At 45.3% G+C, this 8722-nt stretch overlaps 1 protein-coding gene across 2 annotated transcripts in view; it reads right to left on the reverse strand.

The window, feature by feature from the left end:
* Positions 1-7648, reverse strand: part of Scmh1 (Scm polycomb group protein homolog 1) — a 119316-nt gene extending 111668 nt beyond the window's left edge. The window contains exon 1 of one of the 2 annotated variants that reach the window (XM_050161196.1): positions 6568-7648. The gene's annotated coding sequence lies outside the window, so the exon portion shown is untranslated. The remainder of the gene's footprint in view (positions 1-6567) is intronic. The other variant, XM_050161189.1, reaches the window with a different exon arrangement.
* Between the last annotated feature and the right edge of the window lie 1074 nt (positions 7649-8722).

Genomic DNA, 8722 nt, shown 5'->3' on the forward strand with positions numbered 1-8722 from the left:
TGACACAAGCTAGAGTCACCAGAGAAGAGGAAGCCTCAATTGAGAAAAGCCCCCATACAATCCTATTATAAGGCATTTTCTTAATTAGTGATCAAGGAAGAAGGCCCAGTCCATTTTGTAGGTGGTGCTAACCCTGGGCTGGTGGTCCTGGGTTCTATAAGAAATCAGGTTGAGCAAACCATTAGGAGCAAGCCAATAAGCAGCATTACTCTATGGCCTCTGCATCAACTCCTGCCTCCAGGTTCTTGTCCTGCCCTCACTGCTTTTGATAATGATATGGAACTGTGAGCGGAATAAACCCTTTTCTCCCAAGCTGCTTTTGGTCATGGTGTTTCATCACAGCAAGAGTAGCCCTACCTAAGACAAATTTTAGACACAAATATTTGTTGGATTAATGAACAAATGTAGCCTGGACAATAAAATTATGTGTCTAAATTAAAATATTCTCTTACTTTGGGATTATTAACCTTTAATTCCTTATAAGTTTTTTAAAGAATTGTTTATGATGTGCACAGTGATCTGCCTACATGTACACCTGCAGGACAGAAAAGGGCATCAGATCTCATCACAGATGCTTGTGAACACCATGTGGTTGCTGGGAATTGAACTCAGGACCTCTGGAAGAGCAGCCAGTGCTCTTAACCTCTGAGCCATCTCCAGCCCTATGTAAGTTTTTATACTCCTAATTTTTTGGAGGGACAGTATTTTACTAAGAATTGGAAGTCTAAACTTCTAAATTATCTATTCAAGAATTAATATATTGGCTCTTCTATTTTCTATTACACTTAACAGAACATCATGGTTAAAATAGTCTAGTTCTACTGTGTTAGAATGTTCCAGAGGAAATGTTTATGTAGGTGTCATAGTTAGGATTTCTACTGCTGTGCTAAAACATTGCCCAAAAGCAACTTGGGGAGGTCAGGGTTTAAATCATCCTACACTTTCTTATCAAAGAAAGTCAGGGAAGGAACCTGGAGGCAGGAACTGATGATAAGCAGTTGGTCACAGGTTGAGACTAAGAAGAGGCATTACAGAGGTCAGAAGCCTGAAAAGAGTATTTTTACACACAACATCACAGAATATAGGACAAACAAATATGTACATAGCAAAAGCCCAATGGCAGCAATCAATTTAACAGTGTGGTTTGTCTCATGCTCAGTAAAACTAATACAATGAGAGAGGTTAGTTTGAGTCAACAAGGTTATGACTTCAGCCAGGCAGGATCAGAAAAATGGGGCATGGTACTAGAGGGTAATGGCAAGAGAGTGAATAAAAAAGGCACATGATGGAACACTGAACTGAAAAGGGAAGGGAATGAAAAGATCAAGGGCCATATCTAGTGAGAATAACCAAAGGCCAGGTAGGGAGAAATTCTGCAGAAAACTGTCCACCTTCATTTATCATTTCAGAGGTGGGCCAGCTCTAGGTGAAATAAGAAGACACAGGGAAATAAATTAGGTATAGAGATGATCTCCTGAGTAGAAGAAAACAGTTTTAGAGGGAAAAAATCATCCATATAAACACTGAAGTCACTCAGAATGAGGAGAGTAACAGAGATTGTAGGAGACAGTGTGCTCCAGATCCTAAACGATAAAGAAGATCTAACAAGGGCAATATAATACCTATTCTAGAAAGCCATGAGCATTTTAACAAGGGAGAAAAGATATGATCTGGAAACAGTGGAGGAAGAAAAATTAAGTATCTGTGACTCTCCCACTGCGATGTTTGTAGGAGAAAGCACTGTATTTAAAAGGGTTACAGAACAATTAATACCCCCGCCAGGATTCCAGGAGGCATACACACCACCACCAGCAAAATGGTTAACACTACAGGAAACAGTAGTTTAGGAGAACATGAAGAGAATACGGCTTAGGAGAGAAAGAAAGTCAGGCCAGACAAGAATAAGAATACCAAAGATGACAAATGATTGGAGAAGCTGGGACACCAAGAGTTGCTGGATTTATCCAACCATGAAGTTATCAGAACAATTAACTCTAGAAAGTCCTTGATAGCTCGAGTTAGCACTAAAGCTTTGACCAAGGTATCAACCATAGATGAGGAAAGAGGGACCCGGCACTTGAGTGCCTTGTGACCAATGACTACCTGCTCTACACGAACTCATAGTTCAACCTTAGCATATACCTCCCCTCACTTTATAAAGAGGCTGAGTATCTGAGAATCTAAGTAACCTGCATCTATGCAGTTAATATTTAGCAACACTGAGAGCTCCGAGCTTTGTTTTAATTCTAAATCAGTACAGTGGGAAAGAGAATCTTTCATCAAAAAAAAAAAAAAATCCAGAGTTTGACTGAGCCTATCTATCAAACAAGGTCATTACAAGGACTAACTACAGCTTCAAAACAAACCACAATAGTTACTTTGCTAACCTAAAATCTGCCTACATGGTAACTTATTTTCAGATGTGGAATTTATTTACTTCAGACAAAAATCTGAACTTCTGAATATCTATAAATGAACACATAGTAAACTGAGGTAGGTAGAGAGGATGAACAACCCATTGCTCACTAATATGTCTAGAAGCAATTCCAAACTCGATAGTCTCAGACCAAATCCATCACTTTAATCTCATTATTGACTTAAATACCACATTCAAATTTATGTCAAACCTAATAATTTTAAACAAAATACTTTATACTTGAAATACTGGGTAGCTAGACATAATTATTATTTAATCTACTGAAATTTGATCTCCAGGATCCAAAGAAAATTATTTTGAATGTGAAGACTAAACTTGTTTTCAAGTATTGAAAAATGATCGTTCTCTCCTCTGAACTGCTATACTACTCTACTTTTACCTCCCTAAAGTAAAAGAATACTTACTGTATTCTGTCTAGTAATTTTGGTTAAGTGTGGAGGGAAAAGCTTTATTTCTGTAAGCAGAGTATAAGCCCATTAAAAGTAGGGATAAGAAAATTAGCATTTACTTCACATCTATGAAGTCAATTTCTTTTCTAGTGACTGTTTTTCATGCAAACGTTGTGAAACTATGAAATAGTATTTATTTATTTATTTATTTATTTATTTATTTATTTATTCTATAGCTCAGGGTATGTTACAGCCATAAGGCTAGAAACAGAGCCTAAATTTGAATCCTGGTCTTTCTAAAGCCAAAGTCTAGGCGTTTTCTACTAAACGCCCCCCAAACCATAGATTAATTTCACTGCTTTATCTAATTGTTTCTTACTTACCCAACCAATCATCTGAGAAAAACCCTCTCTCACTATATATGGGCAGAAAGGATTCAATACAGGGCATCTGCCCTTATTTTCAAGACTTAAAACAATCTCTTCAGTGCAAATAACAATTGATGTGAGTCCTGAATGAAAATGAAAAGTTCAGAACTCTGCCTGTAAGAAGGAAAAAGTAAAAAACCATTACCCACTCCTGTGTTTAAAAACTCCTCCTTTGAGGTTTGTACCATCTGGCCATACCACTTTCTGCCTCACGGCTTCACGTGTCATCTACTACCTCAATTAAATCTTTATCCTTATTGCACCTGGGTCACAGTTTTCATCTCTTCCTCATCCCATCATCCTAAATCACTTTGCTATACACACACACACACTACATTCACTATATACTAGCCTCACAGCTCGTCACACTCCACTTCCCTTCGCTTCTGTTGTATTTTAGTTACACCCCTCCTGTATGTGCGTGCACGCGCGCGCGCACGCGCCTACCTTGCTGTCATCTAGAACAGCTCCATACTCCATATCAGACAACTCTTTTATTATTAATAATAAAGCAATATTTCACTTTTTGACTTCAAACTCTTTTCCCTGTATTTGTTCCCTGTTCTACCTCAAGAAATTGCTAAATCTAAAAATAATAAACTTAAATTTAAAAATTCTCATCTTCAAATGTTTCCTGTTTCAGTTAATCATTGCCTCATAGATGTGAGATCTCATAAGTTTTCTCAAATTTCTTTCTTTTCATCTCTATTTTTAATGTTACTTCAACTATGTCTAGATTTTTCTGTATGTCTTTCAATGATTAAAAACATCACCCACTAAATTAATTTCACAATGTTTATGTATATAAGGTCCACAACATGGCTTCTGCCTGGCTGACGCCTCATAATTTACTGTTTTATCTTTACTCTTATTGGCAGTCATAAAATCCTGTGACTTTTGTGCTGATTGCTCCTTTTCTCACACTTTTCCTTTACTTATGCATATTCTATTCCTCTTGGCCCCCTTATCACAGAGCCTGGACTCACCCCTCCACAAAACCTTTCCTCAAAGCCTGGCTAGCTTGAGAGCCCTCACTATCAGGTAACCAGAGCATTCTACGCACAGTTCTTAACTTTTATTGAGATAACCTAGGTAAGCAATGATTGGAAATGTCTCTTATCTCTGTGTAGTCAGTTTAGCACCACACTTAACACCCTGCTGACACAGGGTTTATATAAGTATAAAAGTTAGAATACAGCAAGTTTAAATTTCATTGTAACAGTCAAGCCAGTGTTTTGTTTTTTGAATTCTTACACTGGAGGGTTCAGAGACTTCTGTATCTATGTAGTTCTGAAGAGAATGGTGCCACACAAGCTTTTATTTTTTTACTAATTTACACAAAAGTGAAACAGCATATGTACAAACATTCCTGAAATTAACCCTGGCATTTGCATGGGGCTGGAAAGCCAGCTCAGTGATTAAGATCATGTAGCTCTCTTCCAAAGAACCCAAGCTCAGCTCCTGGCATCCACCTGTCAGTCATCTTACAACTGCCTGCAACTCTGTAACTCCAGCTGTAGGGCACTCTGATTCCTCTGGCCTTTGTGGGCAACCGCACGCACACACACACCAAAAAATAAATCTATTTAAAATTTTTGACATCTCTGCTACAAACTTTAAAGCCACTAACCAAGTCAAGAAACAAAGATGTAAGAGCAATGATAAAGGCAGTTCTGACTGCTGAGTGCTTGCCATAGTTATAAAAACAGTGAAACTTTGCTTAGAGCAGGAACAAGGTCCAAGACACAAAAGCATTTTATCTACAAGGCCATCATGCCTCACTAATGGGCTTAAGAAATTATTCATTTGCAGGGCTGTTTAGGCAAGTGTTTAAGAAATTGATAAAAGATCCTTTTAAAGTACTTTAACCCTATGTACCACCAAGGCTAAGTGGCTTAGAAAAAAAAAAAGAAATGCTTTAAAATGAGCAACAAAAAGTGTTGTTTTTCACAGCAAGTTGGGGCCTTCTGTTGGCAGAAAAAGCAGACAGTTCATTGTAATAAGGCAGTTCTCTCTCCAAGCAAATATTAAATTGCAGCTTGGCACCAAATTAGGTCTCAATCCTTTCTAGAGCAAAAATAATAAGCTCTTTTATTTGCATGATATATTACACTGTAAAATCTTTTGATATACATTAGCTCACTTGATGAAGTGTTCACAGACTTTTTTTTTTTTTTTAAAGGAAGAGAAACCACAAAACAGGATGAGAATCTCTTCTAGCTTGGGTGAGCACGTGCTACTAGACAGCTTTCCCTCATCCCCCACCCTCAGCACAGAAATGAGGAAGGGAGAGTACAGTCTTTTTAAGGTCAGTCCTTGAGGGTCAAAGAACTTCCTTCAAAAAGACCGAGTTTGGTCTCTCGGCTCACAATAAGTTCTTCTATGAGGGCGACGCGGGCATCAAAGGCGCGGATCAAAGAGTAACGGAGTAAGAGAAACGACTAAAATTGGGAGTTAGCCAAAACAAGACTTGGGGGACGCGATAACTTCACTCTCCACAGCTGCCCACGGGGGAAACGAAGAAAAGAGACGGGAGACAGCCGGTTCTTCCCACCTCTAACCAAATCCATCCAGGGCCAGACTAAGTTACCTTGGAACGGTATTAGGACAGAGAGCCCTCCTAATAGGTTCGCCAAATTACTGAGGTTTTATTTGGGATTTTAAAAGATAACGTCCGTTCCGAATAGGCGGAGAGTGGAAGATCCTGGAGGACTCTCAGTTCTCTTCGCGTCTGGGATGTTAAGGGGGTTCACCCATTTGCCTGCGAACCCCTTTCCCTGCTGTGCTCCCCGGTGGTCCGCCGTCGTCCCCTCCACCCCGTCCCCGTCTGAGGTTCGAAACCTGCTGCAGCCGCCGGGTGCTAGCCAGGCACGAGCAGGTGGCACACGCTGAGATCTCCCCGCCCCGGGACGCTGGCAGACAGACCGCTCCAAGCCTCTGCACCCTCGACCCTCGGTCCTCCGCTGCCGGGACCCCGACGACTGCCCCGCGACGCGTCCCACCAGCCCGAAAGAGCCTCCGCACCGGAACCCAAGCCAGGCTTCCCGGTTCCGCCCCAGCCCTGCTGTCCCCTCGGAAGGGGGCCCCCGTGCCTGCTGCACTCGCGCGCCGCGCCCCCAGCCGACCCCGGCGCGTCAGGCCGCCGCCGGACACTGGGCCCGAGCGGATGGCGCGCAGGCCGCCGGGGCTCGGGCCGGGCTGACACAGCCGCCCGAGGGCCGCGGGGTCACCGGGCGGGGGCTCACTCTGGCCGGGCGCCGTTGGCGGCTCCTCCGGGCACGGGCTCGGCTGGCGGCGGCTCCCAGGCGCTTACCTGAGGGCGACCGCGGCGCGGGGCGCGGGGGCGCGGGCGGCTCACTCCCTTCCAGCCGCCATGTTTCCGCTGCGCAGGGAGCGAGCGAGGACGCCGGCAGGGGCGGGCGGCGGCTCAGGAGAGCGGCGCGGCTGAGGCGGCGACGGGCGGCGAGCCGCGAACGGCGGGGGGCTCCACCGAGGCGGCGGCGGCGGCGGCCGAGGGGCGGGGGCGAGAGCTGCGCAGCCCCGCCCGCCAGAGACTCCTGCCGCGAGGTGGCGCGCGCCGGGGCCGTTGGGCTCGCGCGCGCTGGGCGGCGGGAAGGAGCGACCCCGCTCGCGCCTGGCGCCTCCCGCCTCGCGTCCCGCGCCCGCCGGCCTTAAGCGCCCGGACCCGCCGTATCGCTCCTGTCTCCCAGACCAGGGACGTCCTCTGAAGGCCCGGGTTCGAATCCCGTCGACCCTCAGCCCCCACCCAGCCGGAGGCCGACTGTGGGGTGACCTTACAGAGAGTTCCTTCGCACCTTCTCCCGACGCGCTGGCGGGAAAAGGCGTGAGGCGAAAATGAAGTGTGCCCCGAGAAGGTGCAACAATGCAACAACGCTCGTGAAATCAGGCCTTCTCTTTGCCCTAGAATGGGCTTTGAGCCATCGTGTTCCAGGCCTGATGACCCTTGGGGTCAGTCTTCCAGTGATACCCAGCACACACACTCCCACTTCCACACACCATTGCCTCTCTTGGACATAATGTTTTAGCTGTACGGAAACTAGTCCAAGAAGGTGAAGTTACTCACGCAGCTTCAAAGGTTGTGCTACTGCCTGAGGGCCAAGTATGGTGGTGGTGGTGGGGAGATGTTTTTGGAAATTTGAAACAAACCTACACATTTCTCGGAAGAATTAATCTCAATTGAGGACTTAGCTCCATCAGATTGTAGGCAGTCTGTGTGGGCATTTTCTTGATAAATGATTGATGTGGGAGGTGCCACTCCTGGACGGCAGACAGAATGGACAGGGCTGTGGAGGTGGAGCCGAATAAACCTTTTCCTCCCCGAGTTGCCTTGGGGCCTGGTCTTTATCACAGCAGTGGAACCAGAAGTAGAACCGGAAGATTCCAGGACAGCAGCCCTCCTGCCCAAGCACATTCAAGCTCGCTCCTAAAGAAGCTGCACGGGAAGGCAGCTCAGGGAGCGGGCAAAGGTGTCAAGGCGTGGCATGCATGGCTCGCTGGAGCGTGGGAGGCTCCAGGAATACGGTGGTGATGCTGTTAGAGAGGGAAGAGAAGCCAAGACGTAGGAGTTCGCGCACAGCTAGATTAGAGCTTCGAACTGGTTTTCTTTGAAGTCCATGGTAATGTACGGTCCCTGAGATCTGAGGGGCCAGTGATCTAAGGTGTCATTTTCCTAATAATTTAGCTTTCTTGAGAGCACATGCGAAGGGACATTGTGCCCAAGATACTCAGGAAAATCAGAAGTGTTAAGCCAGTGAGCAGTGTCCTTCCATTGCCCATCAGCTCCTGCCTCCAGGTTCCTGCTTTGAACTCCTGCCCTAACTTCCCTCAGTAATGGGCTGTTAAGTGTAAGCAAAAGAAAAACCCTTTCCTCCCCCAGTTGCTTCTGGCCATAGTGTTTCACCACAGGAATAGAAACTTCAACTAAGGTGTAAATAGTAAATAGTGTAAAGTTTCCCAGAATCTCACTGAATAGCCTCTGATGGAGGGTCTCTGTGAGGTGAAGTGCTGAGGCTATCCCGGGGAGGCAGTTAAGAGCTGACCTTACCATCTCTGGCTTCTGTTTTCTTCTCTTTCAAAAGTGGTGACACTTTCAACACTTGAGAGCTTGGGACAGAAAATCACCAGCTCAGATCCAGCCTGGGCTACATACTGAGACCCAACGTTTTGCCTCAAAAGCAAAACAAGAAAACAAAGAATAAAGAGCTCTTTAGACTAGGGGATTATCAGATGCCTGTTGTGGGAAGGATTAACTCAAGGCATTTGGCTTTTCTCATCTGCCCTCTGCTCAGACTTGCTTGTCTGAGGCTCCACTTCTAGTACAGTTCCAAGTGGAGCCCTTCAGCCTCACAGGTTAAGAAGTAAATAGTGACTTCATAAACCTCCTCTGTCTTGGTTCACCGCTGCAAGCAATGGCTCCAGTCATCTAGGGGTAGAACCATCATAGCTGC

This window comes from Alexandromys fortis, unplaced genomic scaffold (assembly GCF_014885135.2).
Source record: "Alexandromys fortis isolate MF-2015 unplaced genomic scaffold, M_Fortis_MF-2015_v1.1 scaffold_122, whole genome shotgun sequence".
Taxonomy (NCBI): Eukaryota; Metazoa; Chordata; class Mammalia; order Rodentia; family Cricetidae; genus Alexandromys; species Alexandromys fortis.